Source organism: Nicotiana tomentosiformis, chromosome 5, assembly GCF_000390325.3.
Source record: "Nicotiana tomentosiformis chromosome 5, ASM39032v3, whole genome shotgun sequence".
Lineage (NCBI taxonomy): Eukaryota > Viridiplantae > Streptophyta > Magnoliopsida > Solanales > Solanaceae > Nicotiana > Nicotiana tomentosiformis.
The window spans coordinates 18152841-18158575 of record NC_090816.1 but is presented as its reverse complement, the minus strand read 5'-3'; the positions used below and the strand labels follow the sequence as shown (position 1 = coordinate 18158575).

The 5735-nt window shown below is 33.6% G+C and overlaps 1 long non-coding RNA gene across 1 annotated transcript; it reads left to right on the top strand.

Moving 5' to 3' along the window:
* The first annotated feature begins 2766 nt into the window (after window positions 1-2766).
* LOC138891456 (uncharacterized) lies at window positions 2767-5049 on the top strand. Its single transcript, XR_011408085.1, has 2 exons — window positions 2767-2921; window positions 3014-5049. It is a non-coding gene; the product is annotated as an uncharacterized lncRNA (long non-coding RNA).
* Window positions 5050-5735: the final 686 nt, after the last annotated feature.

Below are 5735 nucleotides of genomic sequence, written 5' to 3'. Positions count from 1 at the left end.
GATGCTAACTCCTGAACCATTTTCTTAGGCTGGTTGTACCCCATCTTTACAACATTTAGAGTTCAGTCATAACAAAACTTAAAAAACAAAAAATAAATAAAAATTAAAAACTAATTCCTAAATTAGCAGTACAAACTATTTCAAACACTACAAACTAGCGTAGTTTAGAAGAATACGTCTAGTAAATTATGGTAGTTCCTCGGAAGAGAATTACGACACCCAAAGTATCCACGATCGATAAAGAATACTTAGGTGAAATTATAGAAGATGTAGCGGGAAGAATTCTGACAATTGGGAAAATCATAACTCTAGACCTCCTTAGTCTTGTCTCAAATTTCATCCTTGTTAGTTGATAATTTTACTGCTTTATAATAGTTGTTAGTTAATTAGTTAGAAATAAATATTATAATATTTATAATTAGGAAATTATTTGGACTTGTGTTTCTTAGCAATATTGAACAACTGTAACTAAGCCTTAGTTCTCTGTGGGATTCAACTCCGGACTTATAAACTGAATTATATTTGCAACGACTGCTTAGTCCTTTTTATAAGGCATAGTTGGGTGTAATCAACTTATGAAACCAGGCAGTGTTCATGACTGAAACGAACACAACAATGAGAACCAAAGACGGTTAAGGGTTAATTGTGTGACTTATGGTTGACAGTTCAAACATATCAAATCTACCGATTGACTGAGTATATCCGACATATATTCATTACGGAAAGTTCAAAGAGAAACCTACTTATCCAGATGCGATTAATCCTTAATTGTGAATCACACAAGTTTTTTGCATGTTTTAAGCATATTGCCATTCCCCATTCATGTGGAGGATTGTTAGGTTTCATGAATGGGTGTGAATGGGAAATTGAAGAGACACTTTTTGAATTGCACCTCTTCATCTCACCCTTTCATTGTCTATAAATTTAGAGGCTTGGCCTCATTTTTCATACATGAAAAATATGAAAATTTCTCCTCTTTTTTCTACATTGTTGCATTATTTGTTTTCAAATAAACAAAGTGTCAAGTGTGATTTGCTTCTTTTATTGAGTTCGCTGAAATTCTGTGATTTGTAGTGCCGTTATCACAGATAAGTTATCCCGTTCTATCCTGGAGAAATTAATCCAAAATATTGGGCAAAAGTGAGGGAATTAAATTCTTTATGGACACACAAACAACTTGTGAGCTCAAAATTATTTTCTGTTTTGTTTATTGAACTAACGCTTCTTTGCTTTTGTAATTTTCTGATTTTGAACACAGTATTATCAACAATGCTTGCAATTACAATGTACACTAAAAGATGCACTGAATTTAAAGATTGCAATACTAAAAACGAAGTATATAATATAAGGAAGGCCAAAAACATAGACAACCCATTAAACTTGGCCCAATATTTTATTTTGGTACTCTATCTCAATCTTATTTTATTTTGGCCCTCCAACTCTATTTCTTATGTTTCATTTTAATACAAAAACTTTTATCCGATGTAAAAATGCAGCGCGTATACATACTTGCTTGGCCAAATACATATACAGCCCATTCAACTTGGTCCCATTTTTTATTTTGGCACTCTATCTCAAGATTGTTCCATTTTGCCCCTCCAACTCTACTTCTTATGTTTCATTCTTATTTTTTTTATATATATTTTCAGTTTTAGTTTTTTCATCTTTCGATTTACAGGTTCAAAATTTTACAAGTTGCAAAATTATGAGTTCAGAGCTTTATGTGTTTGAAAGTTTACGGATTCGAAAGTTTGCGATTTCGAAAGTTTAGCGGTATGAAAGTTTATAAAATTTATGGGTATTTCAGGATATACATGCACACACGTTTCACAAAATATAAATTTTATTTCAAAATATTTTATTTTTTAATTTTTTTTACGAAACCAACCAACTTAGGTCGGTTTTTTATTGCACAAAAATGCAGGAAACTCTTTTAGTGTCTCACAAAATTTATTTTTTAAGAAACCAACTGTAATCGATCGATTTTTATATAAACAGTAAATGTGGAAGGAAATAATGAAGATGAAATATGGGAGAAGGAAGTTGGAGGATTAAAAATAGGGCTAATAGTTATTTTATTACTGTTGGAGAAGGAATTTTGCCATTTTGCCATAAACAATCTGCCTCACGCGCCTACTATGAGAGTCAATTCACACTATGTGACTAGTCAGCTTTTGTGTTAAAATGAAACATAAGAAATAGAATTGGAGGGCCAAAATAGAACAAGGTTGAGATAGAGTGCCAAAATAAAAAATGAAGCCAAGTTCAATGGGCTGCATATATATTTGGCCTTTATGTTATTACCGTTAGAGAAGGAAATTTACCCAAAAAAATTTTCCTCCCACGCTTACAGGGTGAGACAACTCACACTCTAAATCTAGTCAGCTTTTGTGTTAAAGTAAAACATAAGAAATGAGGTTGGAGGGCCAAAATAAAACAAGATTGAATTAGAGTGTACCAAAATAAAAAATTAGGCCAAATTTAATGGGCTCTTAATGTATGTATTTGGCCTATAAGGAACCACAGGACAAGTTTAGGCCAAATAAAAAGGGTAGAATCTCAAGGCAGGTGGAGTATATAATATTATAGGCCAGAGACTTGTATACAATTTTCAGAATTGATTACAAAGACAAAGATAATAATGAATAATACTATTTAAAAGACTTCAAAAGTCAATTAATTGTATTTTAATCTTGGAATTATCAATGTGTATATGATTCTTCTTTCTATTGTGGCCTTTCAAGTTGTCTTTAGCCAATTATTTAAACTTCTCTGCCAGACCTTTCTTTTTGAATCCCCAGATCTTAATTTCTTTCTTCACCTATTTCTCAAACAAGCAAGAGGTTGTGTGATTAAGATTGACATATCTGGTGTTAGAGACTAATTGCATCCAAAATTACTATTCAGAAAAAATAATAGCTGTATGCTTTATGCTTCTTCCTTCAGGTTCTTGTGTTCATTTTTCTACTTCTTTCTCCTGATAAAGATTTATTTATTTTGTATAATTTGAAAGGAAGGGTGGGAAGAGCTACTTTGGCTTGACTAGTGAAAACTACATATATGGAAAGAGGAAAAGAAAATGTAAAAGGAGCAAACAACTCATCGGTATGTCCCAGAGCTTTTGACTAAATACATCCCTAATCTTTCATCCAAACTTACACTACATCCTTGTAATAATTCATTTAACTGGAAACATCCTTCATGTATCTCAAACTTGACCAACAACATCCCTCTGTTAAGTTTTTCATCCACCACTAACAGAATGTGTGTCTTCTGCTTTGTAACACCAGGAACAAAGAATTTTTTATGGAAATAATCACAGTTTCTTCTTTTTACCAAGAACTCTCATGCTTAGTCAATCCGGCTCCGTTCCACACGATTAACTATGCTTCAGATTAGCTGCGTTCTCGGTTTTCCTTATTCCAATATCTTTGACAACCAAACCAAGGTAACAGTGAAATCCTATTTTCTTGCTCAACTTTTAGCTTCATTTGCAAAGTAGTACTAGCTGCTTGAAATTGGGAGACTCAAATGCGTTACTCATCAATTTCTGTGTATACCTTTGAAATGGATAACAATTAAATTTATATGCGATTTTAGAGATATGTAGATTGATTCATTACAAGTAATCAAGAATGTTAGATAAACGAATTAAGGATAAAATAAATAATCAAAGCAGTTGTGACGTTGAGTCCGGGTTCGGATTTAAGCTCAACTATAGTTTTGCTCCCAATCGGACCCTCAATTCGAAGCCAAATATGTATGAAGAACTATGGTAAAAAACAAGAATCTTTTAATATTTAGAAAGCAGAGAAACAAGTTTGTATTGTCTTGATAAGCGTGTTACAGTGTGTAATGAATGAAAAAGATTCCCCTTTATATAGTAGGAGAATTTCATCCCTTGTACAACTCTAAAAAAGGTAAAACAAATTCTCTTTTCTCCTCAATTACTGATATGCTACCGACGTCGGGCGAGATTCACGTCGTGATATCCGGTTGGGTGCGGATATCACAGCCTTCTGTTTAGAGGCGGATCCAAAATTTAAATCCTATGAATTCAATTTTAAGGATTTTAACATTGAACCCATTATATTTTTAAAGTTATGACTTCATATCTACTATTTTTGCAATTTTAATAAAATTTTACATACAAATTTTTACTCCGCGTCGAAAATTATGGGTTCAGTTGAACCCGTAGTCAGTACACTGCATCCGCCTCTGCTTCTGTTAGTCGTGTGCAACCGTTCGTAGTGCTTTCCGAGGTTTTGGAGCTCGTTCTGATTCGGGGAGTGTTGTCTTACCAAGCCCGGTGGGCAAACACTCCGTTCGGGCCTTAGTACGAGAAGTCCTCGGCTTCGGTTCATATCTCATGCAGTTATGTATTCGCTTCGTTTGACCCACCGGGAAATCGGGGTACGTGTTACCTCTTATGCTAACAGAATCAAATGGGTTAGCTTCATGTTGCTTCTAATTGTCCACCCCGAAAAAACAAAGCGTGGAGAATCAACAAAAGGAGGCACCTATATAAACTCTGGCATACCACATCCACATCACTGTTAAACAGCAAAAAAGAAAAATATACAGCCCTTTTCAGCATGTAGCATTTTATCAGAACAAACAAAAAGAAAAGGAAAACAAGAACTCACCTGTACATACGTTTTCGCTTACGAGGAATAACTATCATATATATAAAAGCTCTCTTACTCTCGATCTATTTTTCTCTTTCTTTTCCATTTGTTGTTTAATTAGATAGAACGAACTTTCTCATTTCTTTCTATGTCGTTCTGTTAGGAGAAGTATTTGTGGGCGAACAAGAAAAAAAGGGAAGAAAAACAGGAGATATATAAATTTCGTTAGTGGTGGATGGAAAACTTAACAGAAGGATGTTTTTTAATCAAGTTTGAGATACATAAAGGATGTTTCCAGTTAAATGAGATATTACAAGGATGTAGTGTAAGTTTGGGGGAAAGAATAAGGATGTATTTGGTCAAAAACTCGTATGTCCCAACTCATACAATTTTTATACGTATTAAAACTCATATTGGCTTGGATGATTAAAGCATGATCATATTCATCCCAAAGTTGTCCCAATTATTTCCTAAGATCTCAAGCCATATTCTTGTTCTCAATTATTAATGAACGTGTTAGAAATTGGTATGGTCTTACCCATCCACATTAGCACTAATGTTTGTGCGGATATATAATCATAAATTTGACGCTAATCATGTCATATGCTTATACTACTGCAACTATCCTCAATTGGAAGTAAGTTGAGATCAGTTATACGAATCCACACTAATCAAGCCGCTTATTTAAGCTCGATATATTCTATACGCCGAGAATTCATTATAGATTTATACTTTACTCTAGTTGTCAGCTTACCACAACCCTCATACTTAATCGAACTTGTGACCAGCAATATGAGCAAGCTTGGCGAAGCTATGTCACTTTTTTATGGTTAAAAATAATAAATATAAAACCTATGGATCCTCGTTTTTTTGCAAGACGTTTTATATGTTTGTCAGTTTCCTCTTTTTATCTCTTCCTCCCAAAAATGGCTTAACAAATTCTTTACTAAATCGCCCATCCTTCTTTTGTGCATACCCTGTAAAGTAATCTATCATATAAAATAAAACCTTCTTCAGTGCACAGTGTAATTAACTACTTAACTAGATCAGTAGAACTCGATCGTATGAAGGTTCAGAAAGATAAATTGGAAGTACTTTCCAACTGCT